The sequence below is a fragment of the Anastrepha ludens genome, chromosome 4 (genome assembly GCF_028408465.1).
Source record: "Anastrepha ludens isolate Willacy chromosome 4, idAnaLude1.1, whole genome shotgun sequence".
NCBI lineage: Eukaryota > Metazoa > Arthropoda > Insecta > Diptera > Tephritidae > Anastrepha > Anastrepha ludens.
The window spans coordinates 106318370-106326892 of NC_071500.1; positions in this window are offsets into that span (position 1 = coordinate 106318370).

Below are 8523 nucleotides of genomic sequence, written 5' to 3' on the forward strand. Positions count from 1 at the left end.
TGTTGCTGGCATATTTATGTTTGCCTATAACAGTTGGAGTCAATCAATATCCATATTATTGGCAGTACTTATAGACAACCGTTGAATTATGTAGCCATATTCCTAATCTGTAAAAAAGTGGCTAAGGACATGGCTCCACTCATGCAAGCGCACGACGTTGGTTGTATGAAACATAATTTTAGCTTCTGTTGTATAGGGTGGGCCATGTAAAATTTGCTTTTTGAATCGGCTATAAAAAAAAAACGAATCAATATTTTTTCAATTTTTTTTTTTATCTTGAAGATTGAACATTGTCAATTTTTGGAAACAACTCGTTGAGCATGTCACCGTGGCTCCTCGCTCATTTTCGAAAAAAAAAATGGCCCGATGATGCCGCCAGACCAAAACCGCACCAAACAGTGACTCGTTGTGGATGCATTTGCTTCTCTACAGTAACGTGTGGATTTTCTGAGCCCCAAATCCGACAATTTTGCTTATTGACGTAGCCACCGATGTGAAAATCAGAAAAGAAGAAGAAGACTCACCACTTTGGAAATAGGTTTTCAATATTTCCCAATTTTGTTCAAGCGTATAGCGTCCCATTTCGTAAACGTCAAACCTTTAAGTAAAATATGAACACTTTTGACATGGCATTTGTGTTACCATTCTCAAAAAAATAGGTGGTTCAAAAAGCAAACGCCCACCCTGTATATGTATTTGTAATTCCGTTTTTATTATAATTACTATGTATGCAGCTGGTGCCCGACTTTATAAGTGTACAGCAATTGTAAGGCATAAAGATTTGAAAACTCTGTATCAAGCATAGCGTATGATTTTGTGACTATAAAGTCAAAATGGCTATTAGAGGAAAACAGAAGGAAGGGCAGATTACAAGGGAAATGTGTTAATAAAATTGTATTCTAGTGGTGAAGAGCCCAGCACAATAGGAATGTTCTTTCAGGATTCTTTATACTATCCAAGTCATTCCATATATGAGATCAAACGGATTTAGATTCGGTGATTGAGAGGGCCACTACACAAGATCAACATTGTCACTTTCTAGGAACGTCTGTGCCCTTTTTGAAGTAGCTTTTGGATCAATATCAAATCGAAAATTCTAATCTGCAGCAATATTTTGCTTTTGAAAGTAGCAAGAGATTGTCCAATTGATTGATCCATAATAATATTTATTCGACTTATTGGCCCTGGGCCGTTGATTGTCATACCGGCCCCAACCATTTTGAAGTTGCATTTTCCTTTCACAGTCGGTTTTACACACTTTTCGTTGAATTCTTCCCGGAATCTGCGTTTAACGCATGACAGAAACAATGAAAGGAAACGGTTTCCCCATCTAAGAAAACACTTTATTTTTGTTCAAAATTAGCTTTATTCCAGCGCCACTCTAACATTTCAATACCACTTTTGTAGACGATTTGCCTTTTGCCTCAAAATTGGCCTCAGTTTCTTCATTTTTTAAGTCTGCGAATAGCCATTAGTCGCTGGAAACCAAATCTGGCGCATGCGGTGGATGTGAGAGCAATCCGAAGTTCAATTCGTGTAGTTCTGACATTGTTCTGATTGACTTGTGACACGGTGCGTTACCTTGATGAAACAAAATTTTTTTATTTGGCATATGCGAACGTTTCTTTGCAATTTCGGCCTTCAAACGCTCCAATAACACTATATAATATTCACTGTTGATGGTATTTTAATTCTCAAGATAGTCTTCGAATATTACACAACGCACATCTCAAATACCGAGGCCATAAGCTTTTCAGCCGATTGTTGTGCTTTCGGGCGACTTAGACGAGGTTCACAAGTTGCTGTCCACTCAGATGACGATCCTTTTGATTCCGGAGTGAAGTGATGGATCCATGTTTCATCCATTGTCACATATCGACGCAAAAATTCCAGTTTATTACTTTTAAACATGACCAAACCCTGCTCAGAATCATCAATTCATTCTTGTTCTTCTTTGCACGTCCACTGCGTTGTGCATCATCGGTGTCTTTACGACCACGTTTGAAGTCAGCAAATCATCGATTTATTATTGTTTCTAATGAAGGGGAGTCCCCATAACACTTTTCAAGCCATTCTTTCGGTTGAACGGTATTTTTTCCCATCAAGAAACAGTGTAAAATTAAAACACTAAGCGGTTATCGCGCCAATCAAGAGGAAGAAGTTCGTAGTGGAACATGGAAAACTAAACTGACTAAACTCTGTCTTAAACTAAGAGCTAATTCATTTGCATTTCATTTGGTAACAGAAACTCTTTCAATCAAGTATTTGAACTGAAATGGAATGGAGCACGCCAGTTGCCTGCCACGGTTGTCGATCAATTCGACTCATTTTTTTGCAGAAACACAAGCACGAATGACGTCAAATTGACAATTTCAGTCGACAACTTGATCGAGAATAGTTACAGAAACGAGCTAAAGGTCACTGCTTAGATGTATTAAAAACAATGATTTTTTGCGTTCAATTTCAATGCAATATTTTGAGCACCGCATCGATGTATTTTTCCTATGTGCATTCCCAGGCGATCGACGTAGCCGGATGGGTTGGTGCGTGACTGCCATTTGAAAGGACACGAAACACCAATTGATAAGAAAGTTTTCCCAATGGCAGTCGCCCCTCGGCAGACAATGGCTATCCTTCGAGTCTATTTCTGCCATGAAAAAGTTTCTCATAAAAAAAACATCTGACGTTCGGAGGTAGCTTAAAATTGTAGGTCCCTCCATTTGTGGATAACATCAAGGCACACACCACAAATAAAGGAGGAGGAATTTGACCAAACACCCAAATAGGGCGTAAGCGCTAGTTATATACTTTATACATATTTCCAGTTTGCCCTTTAATCTATTATTCTCTGCCTATTCATATGGCCTCTGGAGACGGTCAATCATTGTTGACAAGAACTTTATATGTGTGCGTGTCGGCTGATTGACGCTAATATCTAAAATTTTTGATTTTCATCATTCAAAAGCCGACAACAAGTATGTGTGACACGACGACACCCGACTGCACTAACACACACAAAGCTCAGTCAAGCATGCTGTATCGTCTCCAGAGGCCAATAGACGTTCCGCCAAAATTACATCTACTTGGGTCACCCTATATATACAGGTACAGCCCTTGAGAAATACTTCAGAAAGATGCGTTGGGAATCTTATATGCGCATTTTTCATTGAGTACGGTGCCGGAACGGTACTTTTTGCGCTTGAATATGTTTGCTGTGATACATTCATTGAAATGGGTCCATTTATCTATTTCTCTTGAAGGATTCGGACTGATTTTTTGCACTTTAGCAGAAGCACTGATATTTTTGAGAGAAATATACTTAAGAACGATTCGGTCTTTTTCTAAATTTGTATCTGCTGTATTCTGTATTCCAATATAAAAGGAACTGGTAAGAAAGTAAAAAATAAAGTATCTGGAGTATTCCCACAACACTTTACATTAGTTGAAACGATTCAATGTCGATTCTTCGAAAAGCAATCGTAGAATTGCAAAATGGATTAACCTACGATGCTATTTCAACATAATTAAACGTTTCAAAAACGATGGTTTTTAATTCTTTGAAATATTTTTCTGGGTATAAAACAGCAGAAAACGCTTTCAGAAAAAAGGAAGCGCGAAGGACTACTAGGCAGATTGAAAGGCTGATCGTTAGATTATTAAAACAGAATACAAACAAGAATTCTACTGACATCCATTGAGCAATTTTTGTTCACCTGGAAAAGCCAATAATGAAAATAACAGTTGCGGTTCGATTGGCGGATGTAGGGCTTCACTGTCCCCTGGCATGGTAAAAGCCACTGGTAACAGCATCGGTGAAACACCAAAATTAAGAAAAACATTTTTCTAATAGCGGTCGCCCCTCGGCAGTCAATGGCAAACCTCCGAGTGTATTTCTGCCATGAAAAAGCTCCTCATAAAAATATCTGCCGTTCGGAGTCGGCTTGAAACTGTAGGTCCCTCCATTTGTGGAACAACATCAAGACGCACACCACAAATACGAGGAGGAGCTCGGCCAAACACCCAAAAAGGGTGTACGCGCCAATTATATATGAGTGGCTCAGTGCCATCCTTGCCTAAGCCTCAATTTAGTTATTTCCTAATAATTAGTGACAAAGTTAATAGGTAATTAAAAATTAAACAGCCTTTTTAGGAAGGTTAGAATCATTTAATTAGATGTCAGCCTTGTCTCGTTCAAAAATTAGGGATGTGCAACTTTAGCACGGGTAGTTTGGAGTATTTCTAAGTAGTGTCGCATAATAACTCCAAATATGAAATTTTGAGGGTTAGACAAGGATGGCACTGAGCCACTCATATATAAATATACAGTAGAAGCCCGATAAGTGCAATACCGATAACTGCAATTTCGCGGAAAGTACAATTCGATTTTGAGTCCATAGAAAACTCGAAAAGAGCAATAAAAAATTGCAATATTCGGGCGCAAAAGAATTCTTGTTCGAAGAAATTTTTTACTTAATACGGCAATGTATTTGCGTTCATCACGCGCGAAGACACAGCTTTATAGCTATGCACAGTTATGATTCTCGGAATTATTGCGACCAAAAACACTGTTCTCACGCTTTGTGATTTTTACAAATAACTGTAAAATTGTAGCGCTGATATCATAAAATATGGCATCGAAGCGTTTGTGACATTCAACACGCGTTAGTTTCAAGCTGGTTCTTGAGAGTAAAACAATCGTTCGGAGTTTGAATCATTTTTTTTTTGCTTTCATCAAATAAAATCATGGGAAAAGTGAAAAAGAATCTACATTTTCTTACATTGAAAGAAAGAGATGAGATTCTCCAAAAAATTTAAAGAGGCGTTAAACAACGAGATCTTGCATTCGAATACAAAGTTGATTGCGCAACGATTTGCCGAATAAAAGAACAATTCCGTTCATTAAAAGAAAATGCATACAATTCATTTTCACTTGGAAATAAACGGAAAACTTTGCGGTTTGGCAATCATCCAGAGCTCGAGAAGCGTTTGTACCAGTTTTTCATGAATCAGCGGCGACGAAATGCTCCTGTTTCTAGCTTGATATTGAAAAGCAAAGCATTAAAAATATTTGATGAAATAGAAAAGGATGGAGAACAATTCAATGCAAATGATGGATGGTTTTCGCGATTCAAGAAACGCTTCGGACTGGTGAATCATTATCTTGTGATCCAGAAGCCATTGAGCCATTTAAGGAAAAATTGACGGCGAAAATCGCTGAAAAAGGATATGTAACATCACAAATATATAATGCTGATGAAACGGGGCTCTTTTGGAAAAATTTGCCTAATAAAACCTACGTTTCGAAAGATGAAAAGAGTGCTCCAGGCAACAAAGTTTCAAAAGATCGAATCAGTGTTCTTTTGTGTGCAAATGGTGATGGCAGCCACAAAATAAAACCATTAACGATCGGCAAATCTATGAATCCGCGTTGTTTTAAAAATTTTCGTCTATCGGTGAATTATGCTAGCAACAAGACTGCTTGGATGACGCGGGATATTTTCAAAAAGTGGTTCTTTGATAATTTTGTCTTAGAAGTGAAAAAATTCGCCAAAGAAAATGATGTTTCACCCAAAGCATTACTCTTGCTGGATCAAGCTCCATCTCATCCGCCCGAAGAAGAATTAGTTTGTGGTGAGATCGAAGTGATGTATTTTCCGGCCAATTGCACAGCGTTTTTACAGCCAATGGATCAAGGTGTTATTAACTTGACAAAAATTCAATACAAAACATTGCTAATGGAAACCATAATTAGTGAAAAAGATTCTTCATTACATGAACTATTGAAGAAAATTGATTTGAAAACCGCCGTGATCATGTTGAGCCAAGCATGGGGGAAATTGCTCCCTGAAACGCTCGCTAAATGCTGGAAAAGCGTATTGGGTACAAGCCCAACAGTTGACGCGATTATTGAATCTAATCCAGACGATATGCCATTGGATATCGAAATTAACGACCCCCTTCTTGTTGAAGGATTACAACGGTTAAATGAGATGGTCGAAAACTATGTGGGTGAAGCAGACACAGATGAAATCCGCAATTGGGTTTTGGAATTAGGAATAGATGAAGGTGATAGTGAAGCCAATGAACCCGAAGATACTACTCAAGAAGAAACAACCGAAAAAGTCTAACATGAATCGATTTTTAGCTGTGTCAATACAATTTTGAAATGGGGTGAACAGAACGATGTACTGTCATTCAATCAGATCGCTTGTATGCATGATATCCGATCAAAAGCACTTGAAAAGTGTTACGAGAAAACGCAATCGAAAATAACAAAGTTTTTCCAAAAAAAATAATTGAATTTTGGAGCACACACTCATATGTCCTTCCGCATTGATCTCTTTGTATTAATTTCAATAAATATGGGTTCATTTTTCTTGAATATCGACCTTTTAAGCTCATTAATTGCATTGAAGAGTTAAAATATTTTTCCCTAGGTATTCCTCGATCTACAGGAGAAATTCGCAAAAATGCAATTTTTCGCTAAGTGCAATCATTGCTGAAATTTTCCAATTGTACTTATCGGGCTTCTACTGTATATATAACAGCATCGCAACGACAACGCCGAGTTGAGTTTGCTTGAGAGCACATATCCTGGACTCAAAATCAATGGTGTTATATTTTAGTCAGCGATGAAACGAAAATACATAGTGTTAGTTCAGATGGGTGGAAGTACGTGCGGCGGCCAAAACATGCACCAATTGGCTCGAAGTTCGTCCCACCAATCACAGAACGTGGATGAGACTCAATAATGGTGTGGGGGTACTTTTCGCGGAACGCTGTTGAGCCAATTCATCGTATTGAAGATGATACTTCAAAATGTAATGCCACCTTATGTGGAAGAGAATTTACGTTGATTTGAATATTTCAACAAGGCAATGATCCGAAGCAAACTTCTCGTGGTGCAAAAAAGTGTTTCGAAGACAATTCGATCACTGTCCTGGATTGGACATCTTTGAGTTCAGACTTAAATCCAGTAGAACGTCTGAAAAATGCACTCAGTTCGCAGAATATCACAAATTTAGCGCTGTGCAACAGTAACAAAGCAAAACGGATATTCAATTATATATTAATTTATGATTTTCCTTTCGTTTGCTTTTTTAATTTTTGACTATTATTTCGCTTCGTTCTTAAGAATTTTTCTCAAATAAATTTCCCTTTGTAATACGTTTTTCTTAGACAAAAAGACTGAAACAGATTGAAAACATTCTAAATTTATAAAATATTAGTTTGCGGAAAAAGAAATCCATTATTTAAGATGTTTCGGATTGTCAGATAATGGGTGAAATATGCACCTTTTTGTTGAATAATTTGTTGTCATTTTAAAAGTAGCTTCATAATGCCTCTTTTATAGATGCCTTGGTTCTTATTGGCGAAAAACTCTGTCAATGGATTTTCACAGTCTTCTTTTGATACCAATTTCTTATCAATCAACAAATCTTGCACTGAGAGAAAATGGTGGTAATTGCTTGGTCCAGGCCCGGACTATAAGGTAGATGCAACAACTCTCGGAGTTTTTGGCGAGTCACTAACACTACACCTTCTTTTTGAATCCAGCTTTGCGTTAAAGATTTAAAACTGTTTTACGGTCGATATATAGCTCCTGGGCGATGCTACGACTACTAACATGCCGATCAACTTCGAATGGAACTAACAAAAACAACAAAAGATATTTTTAGTACGAAATGGATCCTTGACAAAGAGCATAAACATTAAATTATTTGATCAATACTTTTCGAAATATCGATCCCCACAGCCATCTGCCGAAAAAATAAGGGATTTCTTTTTCCCCAGAATAATATATTTATACATATTATATTTCCAGTTTGTGCACCAACCTGTTATTCCCTGCCTATTCAGAGACATCCCGCCAAAAGTTACAACTACTTGGGTCGCCCTCTATATAAACATAAGTAAGTTTTTATTTACACAGTTACACTCTTGCCTATTTATATCGTCTATGCACACCCTTTGCGGTGCATCTATAGTATGTAAACCTAACTAATACGTACATACAAGTATTTACATACTTACTATACAAGCGTATGCACCGTAGTGGTGAATTGAAGTCTTGCCCAAATTTCTTTCTAAGCAGGCTTACAAAATTTATATGCAACAAACGTCTTGCTACATTACCACTTCCGCGTCACGTCCGCCGCACCGCCTTATTGCTACTCAACCGCACTTACATACATACATACATACATATGTATGTACCTAAGTACATATTTGCTAACTTACCGTATGACAAGCAGTTATAAAAGTTCTTCAAATAAAAGAAAGCGAACTTTGATTTGTTGACTCGAAATTGATCTGTTCACCTGCGCAGCACCGATTTTCTTTTTAACATTTTGAATTATAAATTTAATAGCAATTTTTTCCTGGGTATCTAGAAAATGTGCGCTAATACATACCTACGATATATTTATGTATGTGTGTATATGTACGACATACCGCCACACTTTGTATGGATTACAAGTTATAGCAAAAGAAATAAAGCAATGGAATTGATTATGAAGCATA